The following is a 12,971-nucleotide window of genomic DNA, read 5'->3' as shown; positions in this document are numbered from 1 at the left end:
TCAAATCTCACCTTAGACATTTATTAACTGTGTCACCCTAGGCAAGTCACTTAACCCCAAATGCCTTAAACATCTGGGACTATCTCCAGTTGCCCTGATACAGATCTTGCCAGTGGACCCAGACAGCTCTGGAGGAAAGAGTGAGGTTGGTGACCTTGCCCGGCTCTCCCTCGCTTAAATCCAATTCAGTACAAGTCATGACATCATGATGTCATGGTCTTCTTCCAACAACAACTATATAAACATCAGCTAATGTAATTTCATTGTTTTTACTATGGCTCTCAGTCTTTTCACACAAATGAATCAATCAATGAAAGGCGGAAAACATCTATTAAGTTCTTACTCTGTGCCAAGCACTGTCCCAGATAGTGGGAATACGCATAACAAAGGGAAGACAGAAACTGCCCTCAAGGAGCTTAGGACTGGGCAGGGAATCAATTTTTGTGTGTGTCATGGAATCCTTTGGGAGTGTGATGACATCCTTCTCAGAATAATGTTTTAAATACATAAAATAAATAGAATGTCAAAGGAATCAATTTTATTGAAATACATTTATCAAAATATATTTTTTAAAAGTTAAAAAACCAAATGTTCAGAATTGTTTTAACATGTAATTGGGGAAAATAAAACATTCTATATTTTGAAAAATAAGGAGCTAATAGAAAAAGAAATAAGTTCATGAATCCAAGGTAAAGTCTAAACCCCTATGTCTGGCATTCAAGACTTTCTGTAATCTGACTCTAGTTTTCCTATCTAGCTTCATCTCATGCTCCAGCCAAACTGGTTCACTCTGTTCCTTAATTGTGTTATGTTACTTCTTGCCTCAGTCTTTTCAGATACTGTCCCTTGTGCCTAAAACATCTCTCTCCCTCTTTGCCTGTTGAATTCTCAAACATCCCGTACGCTAAAGACACTTTACCTTATTTCTTTTGTTGGTAATAATCTTCCCCTTTGACTTCATATGGTACTTAAAAAAAAAGCCTCTCTAATCCAGTTATGTAATGTGATGCAACCTCCTGATTGGTTACCTTGTCTCAAACCTCTCCCCATTTCAATCACCCTTCATATCACTACAGCTACCAAAGTGATGTTCCTAAAGCAGATCTGACCATGACAATACTGTGCTCAATGAACTCCAATTCCCTGTTATCACCAGGATCAAATACAATTCCTTTGTTTGGCAGTTACAACATGATCCTAACCTACCTTAAACACTGAGGCAGACAGAAGTTAAGTGACTTGTACAGGGTCACATAGTAAGTGTCTGAGATAAAATTTGAATTCTGGTCTTTCTGACTCCAAGCCCAACAATTTATTCACTGCACCACCTATCTGGACAGCATAGCATAGGACAGGACAGGAAATGATAGAGCAGGACAGGACAGGAAAGAATAGGACAGGACAGAACAGGACTAGATAGAATAGAACAGGATGGGAGAGGATAGGACAGGACAGGATAGGACAAGACAGGACAAGACAGGATAGGACAGAATAGAACAGGATGGGACAGGATAGGACAAGATAGAACAGGAGAGGACAGGACAGGATAGAACTAGATAGGACAGGATAGAACAGGACAGGACAGAATATAATATATATATATATATATATATATATATATATATATATATGAAATCAAGATTTATTTTCCTTCAAGAATCTTTTCCTGGGGCAACTAGGTGGTGCAGTGGATAGAGCACTGGCCCTGGAGTCAGGAGTACTTGAGTTCAAATCCAGCATCAGACACTTAACACTTACTAGCTGTGTGACCCTGGGCAAGTCACTTAACCCCAATTGCCTCACTAAAAAAAAAAAAAAAGAATCTTTTCCTTCTCTATTAGAGCACCTGGGATAAAACTTAGGACCACTCTGTGGTAGTCCCTACCCACTCAGTGGCCTGAGCAGTAGGAGCTGCAGACCAGTCCTCAGTAGCAGGTTGAGCACTCCAGTCTTCAGTAGGGAACTACTGAATGGGTACGGATGGCACCTGCACCCCTTCAGACCAATCAGCCACCTCTGGTTGAGCAGCAGTGAATTCTGGGGCAGGGGCATTCCATTCACCCTGAAATTCCTCCTTTTTCACTGCCTTCTCAACTGTGGCCTGCTCTTCCTTCTCAATCTCCTCTGGATCCCTGTAGAAGTAAAGATCAGGCATCACTTCCCACAGGTGTTCACGGGAGATGGTACCACACATACGTAGGACTTCACGGGCCAGCATCCACCACATCAGACCCACAGAGTGAGCTCTCTTGTTGTTGCATGGAATGGAAATGTCCACATAGTGAAGTGGAGAATCTGTGTTGCACAATGCAATGGTTGGGAGGTTAACATATGGTGCTTCAGTCAGAAGTTAGTGAGTGATCTGCCCAAGGATCAGTGACCACCAAGAGGCGAGGTTCCTGGAAAGCTGCCTGAATCTGGTTAGTGAAGGTGCCCGGGGTGAAACATCCAGCAATAGGTGTAGCGCCAGTGGCAGCAGCAAATTTCAGAACAGCTCACTGGCCAGTGTTCCTGGATGAGATGACACTAACATCAGCAGGGTTTTCAATGGCAACAATGGCATGAGCAGCGAGCAGAAGCTTTTCCCAAGTTCTCTTCAAATTAATGATGTAGATGCCATCACTCTTCCTCTTGTAGATGTACTGTTCCATCTGGAAGTCCAAATTACCCAAATGGGTTCCTGCAGTGAGAAATTTGAGGACATTCTCCTCCTTCATCTGCAAGACATCTAGGGCTCCGGATATTGTGGAAGTTTCCCTTTAAAGTTATGATGGAAACTGAGTACAACACCGTATGGACCCCTCTTCTGGGTAGCGCAGAAAGCAGGACAGAATAATATTAAGAGAATTTCCTAGTTTCACAGAACCAAAAAAGTGCCGGTCTCAGAAACTGGAGATTGTATTTGAGTGCTTTCTCCAATACCTGCCAGCTGTGTAACTTTGATTAAGTTAGTTCTGCTCTTTGAGCCTCATCTTTCTCATATGTGAAGTGGGCATAATATTTGTCCTACTGACTTCAGAGAGATGTTGTGATGAAAGTATTTTGTAGACCATCAGAAGAAATGAGATCAGGCATTAATTACTATGAGGTTTTTGGCCTCTCCCCAACCCTCTCCTCCCAATTGGACTTTGTTTTTTTTGTTTTGATTTTTGTTTTGTTTTTGTTTTTGTTTTTGTTTTTTGCAGGGCAATGAGGGTTAAGTGACTTGCCTAGGGTCACACAGCTAGTAGGTGTCAAATGTCTGAGGCTGGATTGGAACTCAGATCCTCCTGAATCCAGGGCTGGTGCTTTATCTACTGCACCACCTAGCTGCCCCCCAGCCCCAACTGGACTTTGAGTTCTTTGGGGATAGAGGTTATGTCCCAGGGATGTCTTTGTGTTCCCCTATTGTGTCTAGAATTGGGCTGAGGACTTAATAGGCACTCACTAATATCCATCAAGTAACCCTTATATTTCCTAGGATTCCATCAGTATTAAGGAACTATTGGTATAGAAACTCCCTCTACTCAGGTAACTCCTCTGTAATAGAGAGTCCCAGGGAACTGTGTGGGATACCAAGAGCTTAAATGACTTTCCCAGGGTCATACAGCTAGTCTGTGTCTGAGGCAAGACTTTGACTTAGGTCGGACTGACTACAATGCTATATCATTCTGACTCCACAAAGGTCTGGACCAAAAGACTTCCTACTTCACAGGGTTGTTGTGCACCTAGGTCCAGCTAGGCGGCGCAGGGGATAGAACACTGGACCTGGAGTGAGGAAGACCCGAATTCAAACACACAGCCACTTGCTAGCTGTGTGACCCTGGGCAAGTCACTGAACCTCTGTCCGCTTCAGTTTCCTCAACTGGAAAATGGGGATCATAATAGCACCCACATGCCAGGGTGGTTGTGAGGATCAGGAGATAAAAATTATAAAGTGCTTAGCACTTTAAATGTTAGCTAACTATTGTTATTTTTGTGAGGAAAGTCCCTTGTAACCCTTAAAGTGCTATAGAAATGTGAGCTATCACCTTTCATCACCAATAACAGCGCCGCCAATGATGTTTGAGCTGGAAGAATCTTTGGACAGCCAACTCACTCATTTTAATGGGGAAATCGATGCCCTGAGCCAGGAAGTGATTTGCCCAAAACCACACAGCGAATGAATTGTAGCCGTCATGACAAAACCCCACAGCATCTGCCTTCCAGGCCAGTCCTCTTTCCACTGAGTTTCATGTTTTATAACTAAATCAAATAGCTTGAATTTCATTTCTTACTGGCTTCATTGTTCAGCTTCCTTCAGGCTCCCCTATTGGATTTCCCTGCCTCCCTTTCTCTGAGGCTTGGATCACTAAGGCCTCTGTGTCGGGGCTCCCAAGGAGAGCTTCTTTGGCAGTTTGGTACAGTGATAATGTTCAAATACCTCATCTGAAGCTTATTACCTGTGTGACTGCAGACAGATTATTTAACCTCGCTGGACCTCAGTTCCCTCATATTTAAAACATGGAGGTTGGACTGGGGTCCTCTAAGGGTCCTTCAAGAGATCTATGATATTTGTGATATTCATGTGTTCTATGCTTTCCCAAAGCAGGGAAGGATAAATACTGACAAAATAACATAGATCTCATTTTCTGGAGGGTGGAAAGGAATGGGTTAGTTTCAAAATCATCAAATATTTATTAAATCCCTATTATCCTTAGGGCACAGGAGCTAGAAAGATGAATATGATTCAGTCCCTGCCTTCAAGAATTTAGAGTGTAATGGGACAACGAACAAGTATTAAGAACCTACTATGTGGGGAATCAAATACAAATGTGAGACAATTCCTGTCCTCAAGCCCCTTATATTCAGCTAATTCAGGGGCACCCGATCTTTTTCTGAGTTCTTCTGGTCAAGATAATTGACCCCTTTTCAAAATGATGATTTTAAATACATAAAATACATAGGATTGCAAAGTAAATCAAGTATACTGAAATACAGATATTTCAAAATATTTTTTGTTTTTTGGGTTTTTTTTTTTTTTTGCAGGATAATTGGGGTTAAGTGACTTGCCCAGGGTCACACAACTAGTAAGCATTAAGTGTCTGAGGCCGGATTTGAACCCAGGTCCTCCTGACTCCAGGGCCAATGCTCTATCCACTGCGCCACCTAGCTGTCCCTCAAAATATTTTTTAAAAAGTTCATGGACTCCAAGGTATGGGAATCATGGAATCTCAGAGTCAGGAGGGAATTCAAAGACCCATGTCATCCAAACCATACCTGAAAAAGAATCTTTTCTACGCTAAACCTGACAAATGGTCATCCAAAGACACCCCATGAAGGCGGAACCTTCTACTGTCTGAGGCAATCCATTCCAATTCTGGACAATGCTAATTATTAAGAAGTTTTCCCTTACATTGAGTTCAAATTTTAACCTGTCACTTCTACCCATTGATGTTGGTTCTAACCTCCTAAGACCAAGCAGATCATGACAGCCCTTTATATTCTCCACTGGACTTGAAGACCCTCTAAGTCTTCTCTTTTCCAGGCTAAACATTCCCCTGTCCTTAACAGATATTTGTATGGCATGATCCGGAGGTCCTCCATTATCTGGACTGGTTCTCTTCTGGATGCTCTCTAGAGCACTGATGACCTTCCTATAACATGGTACTCAGAAATGAATACTCTAGTTGTGGTCTGACAAGAACAAAGTGATGCTCTCATTGCTATGGTCTTGGTTGGTGTATTTCTCTCAATGTAGCTGAAAACTGCCTTAGATTTATTTTTACCTGCTATATAACAGTGTTAACTCATATTCAGTTTGCAATCCACTAAACCTTTTTCGTTATATTTATCTCTTTGTGATCACTTTTTCCCTAGTTATTGATTAATTGATTAATCATCCCTTTAATAATACTCTCTTGGATTTTGCCAGATATCCAAGTGAGTTAAGCTTTCTACACTTTAGTTTGCTAACTATATTCTCTTTCATTTGTTGAAAACCAGGCAGAGGGGCAGCTAGGTGGCGCAGTGGATAGAGCACCGGCCCTGGAGTCAGGAGTACCTGAGTTCAAATCCGGCCTCAGACACTTAACACTTACCAGCTGTGTGACCCTGGGCAAGTCACTTAACCCCAATTGCCTCATTAAAAAAAAAAAAAACAGGCAGAAATTAGGTTTAGACAAGCAAGTTATACCATATTCCAAAACAAAACTCCAAGAGATAAATGATCACAGTGTAAAAGGCCACATAATTAAAAAACCAAACCAAACAAACACAAAACACCTGAAAGAAAAACCTAGAGGAAAACAAGAGGACATATCTTTCAAATCTATGACTTTGTGAAAAAGTGGCCAACAAGGGATAGCAGAGGTTGCAAGATAGACAATTTTAATCATATAAAATTTAAATTTTTTTGCATGAACAAAATTAATGTGACTAGAATAAGTAGAGAAACCATTGGTTGGGGAAGAAATCTTCACATGAAATGCCTCTGATAAAAGTTTGATATATAAGACAGTAAGGCAGAGTTATAAATATATAAGACTGAAAGATATTCCCAGTAGATAAATTGTGGTATATAAATGTAATGGAATACTATTGTGCTGTAAGAAACGATGAGTAGGAGGAGTTCAGAGAAAACTGGAAAGACTAAAGTGGACTGATGCTGACTGAAGTGAACAGAACCAGGAGAACATTGTACAGAGTAAGAGCAACACTGTGTGATGATCAATTGTGATTGACTTTACTCTTCTCATCAGTACAATGGTTCAAGATAATTCCAAAGGACTTATGATGGAAAATGCTCTCCACATATAGAAAAAAGAACTGTGGAATCTAGATGCAGATGGAACCATACTGTTTCTACTTTTTTTTTTTGTTTGTTTTTTTGAGGTTTTTCCTTTTTGTTCTGCTTCTTTCACAATATGACTAATGCAGAAATATGTTTAATGTGATTATACACATATAACCTATATCAGATTGCTTGCTGTCTTGGGGAGGGGGAAGGGAAGGGAGATAGGCAGAAAAGTTTGGAACTAGAAATCTTATAAAAACAAATGTTGAAAACTATCTCTACATATAACTAGAAATAATAAAATACTTTTATGATAAAAAATAAAAAATAATTTAATAAAGACTTAATTTATTGATTGTACTAAAAGAACTGGATACACATTGATGGGCAAATAGCTAGACAAATTATGGTATATGAACATAATGGGTTATTATGATGCAAGAATGATAAATATGAGAAATGCAGGGAAAATCTAGAAGGCATATTTTAACTGATGCAGATCAAAACAAAGTTGAACCCAGAGATTAATACACAAGGAAAACAGCACAAAGGACATCAGAACATAGACAAATGCAATGACCTTGGCCCCCAAAGAACGATGAAAAAACGTACCTCACTCCTCTTAATAGAGAGGTGGGTAGACTTTGGGTACAGAATGAAACACATAAAGGTTAATGTTTTAGCTAAAAAAAACCAAGCAAACCGGGGCAGCTAGGTGGTGCAGTGGATAGAGCACTGGCCCTGGATTCAGGAGGACCTGAGTTCAAATCCGGCCTCAGACACTTTACATACTTACTATCTGTGTGACCCTGGGCAAGTCACTTAACTCCAATTGCCTCACAAAAAAGCAAAACAAAACAAAACACAAAAACAAGCAAATGGGGGGGGGCAGAGCCAAGATGACTGAGGAGAGGCTGTGACTCCTGTAAGCTCCCAACAAACTCATCTACTCACTCCCAAATAATGCCATAAAAAACCCCAGAGCAGCCTAACTCACATAAAAACAGAGTGAGACTATTTTCTAGCCAAATATGGCTAGTGGGATCACCTGCTGATCGGGCTGAGAGAGGAGCATGCAGTCTGGACCCAGCCAGGAACAGAGCATGCCTCCAGCTCCTTGGACTCTTCAGTGCCTGCAGCTTCTTCTGAGGCTTGGCTTGCAGACTGGTGAGGGATTCAGTGGTTGGCTGGGGTGAAGTGGCTGTGGCCCCTGCTGGAGTTGGGGCTAAGCGCCCTGGTTCTGAACCAGTGGGCTGAATCAAGTGGTGGTGGTCCAGTGGGGATGGGGCACAGGCATGCCAAGTTTCCAGCCGTAGAGAATCAGATTTCAATCAGACATCTGCTTCTGGGTTGAGATGAGTAGGCAAAGAAAGCAGCGGATTATAGAAAGCTTTTCTGGGGATGAAGTAGACCAGAATACACCCTCAGAAGAAGATAATAATAAAGTCAAAGCTCCAACATCCAATGCTTCCAAGAAAAATATGAATTGGTCTCAGGCCATGGAAGCGCTCAAATGGGACTTTGAAGAGAAAGTAGGAGATATAGAAGGAAGATTTAGAGAGATGGAGGAAAGAATGGAAAGAGAAATGAGAGCAATGCAGGAGAGTCATGAGAAAAAGTCAACAGCTTGAAAGCCAAAAGAGAAAGGAGATACAGAAGCTCTCTGAAGAAAATAATTGCCTAAGAATTAGGATTGAACAAATGGAAGCTGGTGATTTTATGAGAAACCAAGACACAGTAAAGTACATCCAATTGAATAAAAAAATAGAGGGCAATGTGAAATATCTCCTTGGAGAAACAGCTGACCTGGAAAATAGATCCAGGAGAGATAATTTGAAAATCATTGGACTACCTGAAAACCATGAACAAAATAAGAAAAAAAATAAACAAAACCAAAAAAATCCCAAGCAAACCTCTACTTCTTTGTTACAAGGGAGAATTCTATTGTGGGAGTGGTGTGTAGGAAGTATGGTGATTACATATAATTTTAGGTATCAAAATGGTTGAAAGCTTTAAAAAAGAAAAACAAAAAACAGGATAACATTTGTTTTCATCCTGTCCTGTAGCATTTCTATTATACTCATTGAACTTTGCACAGTTGCTCAGAAATCATGTCCTGTGCTTCTTACAATAACATAGGATGTCATTTGTTTGGGTTGAGTGACTTGAACTCATCAGGAGCAGCTAGGTGGTCTTTACATTTCTCCATACTTCCAACTTCCTATTAATCAGTTCTGCTCTCTCCTTTCCAGTCCAAAGCTTTTTTTGTCTCCTTTTCTAGATCATCATCTGTATCATGCCCCCTAACTGTGGGTGCGTGTATTACAAGACTTTATCATGGGCTCCCTTCTATTCTTGCTCTACATCCTCTCATTGGTGTCTCTATCAATTCACTTGAGTTTATCTCTATGCAGGCAATTCCCAGTTTTATATATTCACTTCTAGTTTCTTTCCTGAGCTCCAGTCCTATATCTCTATCTTTATTGGTGATTTCAAAAGTGAATGTCCCATAGGTATCTCAAACAAAGCATGCCTAAAATCAAACTAATTATCTTTCCCCTAAAGCCCATCTTCTCAGCTTCCCTATTTCTGTTGAGAGTGCTACCATCCTTCCAGTCATTCACATTCACAAACTTAGCATTATCCTTAGTTACTCACGCTCTCTTACTCCACATACCAAATCAGTTGCCGTATCTTGCATTTTATCTCCACAATACTCTTCCATCGATCCCCTTCTATATACTCACAAGGCTACAACCCTACTTTAGGTTCTCCTCACTTCTAACCTTGACTATTTCAATAGCCTCCTAATTGACCTTCTTAAACTCTTTCCCCACTCCGATCCATTCTTTCCACAGTTTACAATCCCTTAGTTTGCCTAAGGGATCAACTGTAAGGTACTTTGTTCATCTTTTAGAATCCTTCAAGATCTGACTCCAACCTATCTCTTTAACTATCCACACTGAGACTTTCCCTATCATGGTTATCATGGATTGGCATAAGAAATTAAATGGGAATTTGCTATGTTATTTTATTACTATATTATACATTATTCTCTTTCTTGAATTCTACAGTCCAGTTAAACTTGCCTTCTTTCTATTTCTCACTGGTGACGCTCAATTTCCTTTCTCTGTACCTTTGTTCCATGCCCTTGTTCATCCCTATTTCTTAGAAAACCTTGTCTCCTTCATAATTCTGCTCAGGAGACATCTTACATGAAGCCTTTCCTATTTCCTCCAACTTCTAGTACCCTCTTTTCCTAAACTACCTTGCTTGTATTTAATCTCCCTTCCTCCCTTGCTCCTTCCCTGCCTACCTGCCCAACGACCTACTTACCTCTCTCTCTCTCTCTCTCTCTCTCTCTCTCTCTCTCTCTCTCTCTCTCTCTCTCTCTCTCTTTCTCTCTCTCTCTCTCATCTCTATCTATCTATCTCTTTCTCTATCTATCTCTTTCTCTATCATCTATCTATCTACAGTTAGGTGGCACAGTGGACAGAGTGCCCATCTTGATGTTTGGAGGATCAGAGTTCAAATCTGAGCTCAGTCAGCTGTGTGAACCTGGCCAAGTTGCTTAACCTTGCTTGCCTCAGTTTCCTTATCTGTAAAATGAGCTGGAGAAGGAAATGGCAAACCACTCCAGTATCTTTGTCAAGAAAATTCTAAATAGGGTCATGAAGAGTCAGACATAGCTGAAAACAATTGAATACTCACAAGATCTATCTACATATGTATATATTTACATATACACATAAGATTTTATACAGACACAAACACTCCTCTTGGCTACAATGCAAGTCCCTTTATACCAGGGGCAACCTCATTTTTGTCTTTATATTCCTTGTGCCTACCAGAGATGATAGCAAATAGTAGTCACTTAGTAAAAGTCTGTTGATTTATTAATTGGTAGAGAAAATAGAAGCAAAGTAAGAGTTACATAATTCTGCCTTCTCTCCATCATTGGTTATGATAATCCTATCCACCCATCCTTTCTTTTATCATTCTCTTTTCTGCACTACAGCTAAAGGAAAAAAAACAAAACAGAACCCTTTTTTTCTTGTCATGATTTCATCATTCCCCATCAGCCTCTCAGTTCATTCTGAACTTTAATATTCTAGATGCTATTCTTACACGCTATACCTTTTTAATTGAATTTTTATTTATTTGCAGGGCCACGGGGGTAAAGTGACTTGCCCAGGGTCACACAGCTAGTAAGTGTCAAGTGTCTGAGGCTAGATTTGAACTCAGGTCCTCCTGAATCCAGGGCCGGTGCTTTATCCACTGTGCCACCTAGCTGCCCCCCCCCCGCCCCCGCTTATTCTTTCTATGAATTCTTTGGAATCTACTTTCCTTAAAACTCAAGCACATGCTAGACTATGTCTGAGGCTTCCTTCCTCTAGCCCAACATTCCCATCATTTCTACCTCAGCAAACCAGTTTCTCCTTGTTGCTGAGAATTTTGTCAAGAACGACAACAGCTCACCTCATTGTTTTTGCTGCCTTTTGAAGGATGCCCCCCCCAGATATCTATATAATTAAAGTCTTCCATCACTATCCCATCCTACTTCTATGCCAGGTTCACAATCTGTTCCCTTAACTAATCTGCTTCCTCTTTCTGTCTAGGTGGTCTGTAGTTTACTCTGATGACAATATTGCCTCTATTTCTTTTTCCATTGACTTTCTTCCAAATGTTCTTCTCCATTCTTCTCTCACTGGTTCTGGTATATCCTCATATCCTCACATCAAAATATGTCTCAATATATGCTGCTATTTAACTCCTTCTCATCTCCCCCCCCCTTTAAAATTTCTTCTATTCCGAGAGAAAAAGGTTTATCATTTCAGTTGTATAGCCCAGTTATGGGTCTCATCTCAATAAATCTCAGTAATATTTCTATTTTCAAATTTTGCTCCTTATACTGAGATTTCTAGTTTATCTTATTCTAGGTTACCTCACTAACTATCCATATTTCATGCATTTGCATATCTGGGGCCATGGGTTTGACTTCTAGTTATTTTTTTCTTGAGTTTTTGTCTTTTGTGAATTTCTGAACGTCTCTCCTGATAGTCTTCTTTCTACTTCGTAGCTATTCTCTATGTCATTTAATTGGTACTTTTATGTGAACAAATACTTTTCTTCCTCTTCTTCCTTCAAGTCCTTCAATGATGGGAAGTCTACTACTTCCCAAGGCAGTCCATTTTACTTCTGGACCATTCTATTTGATAGAACATTTTCTTTTATTTAATCCTAGTATCAAAATTCTTTTTCACAGAGACTATAAGAATTGTCATAATCTCTCCAGTAGGTTGATAAGCTAGGGGAGTTAACAATTGTAACTGTCATTCTATGAAGCACATCTCTTTATAGGGCCAAGACAAGAGTGTTTTTATTACTTACATATATAAGGATTTGTGAGGATTGTGAAAAGAAGATAGAAAAAGAAGGAGAGGAGAAACTTCTTTCTTGTTAGAATGATCTTAACTCATTTATGAGGAAACCTAATAAAGAGACTCTTTTGAGTCTGGAGGGAGACTAAAAAAGTAAGCAATTGAGAAAAACTGAAGATTTTTCTCCCTGTCATGGATGGGAAAAAAGGTTCAAGAGAAGAAAGAAAAAATATAGAGATATATTCTTTCATTATCAAACTATTACAGTTTTTATCCTGTTTTGAGGATGAAGAAGATTCTTGGGTAGATATTGTACTTGCTATCCTGAATGAATTGAATGGTGTGGTCACTGCATTATCAGAAATGAAGTCATCTGCTTTTAAATCAAGAGTCTAAGGTGACTCTTGCTGTGATCTTTCTTACAGTTAAATATTATAAATAATTATTTATGCCTTTGTTTTTATTATTTCTTTAATTGCTAATAAATTATATATTCAGTAACTTTAATATTAATTTAATCCTAGGAGATTAAGGGATTCAATATAGAAAGATATGTGAGTAACTACTTTTGGGAAAGGAGGTTTCCCCAGTTTATTAAATAATATTTGATGAAATAGATTGGAGGTTCTGATTTAGATGATGAGAGATATATTAGAATTTCATTAATTAATTAGGAAACATGCCAAACATACTTCTGGACTACCCAAAAACCTATGAAAATAAGAATAAATATAGGAATGAGTCAAGTAGCAGGTAGGGGGTGACCTGAAAGTAGGGTTATTCCACCCCCAAACCCTCTAACCCTACTAGATTTATTAATTACATTATATTTAATT

At 39.6% G+C, this 12,971-nt stretch overlaps 1 pseudogene; it reads right to left on the bottom strand.

Annotated features, from left to right (window-relative positions):
• Positions 1-1,852: 1,852 nt before the first annotated feature.
• Positions 1,853-9,913, bottom strand: LOC122738742 (annotated as a pseudogene).
• Between the last annotated feature and the right edge of the window lie 3,058 nt (positions 9,914-12,971).

The sequence above is a fragment of the Dromiciops gliroides genome, chromosome 2, assembly GCF_019393635.1.
Source record: "Dromiciops gliroides isolate mDroGli1 chromosome 2, mDroGli1.pri, whole genome shotgun sequence".
Taxonomy (NCBI): domain Eukaryota; kingdom Metazoa; phylum Chordata; class Mammalia; order Microbiotheria; family Microbiotheriidae; genus Dromiciops; species Dromiciops gliroides.
This window is presented reverse-complemented; position numbering and strand designations above follow the sequence as displayed.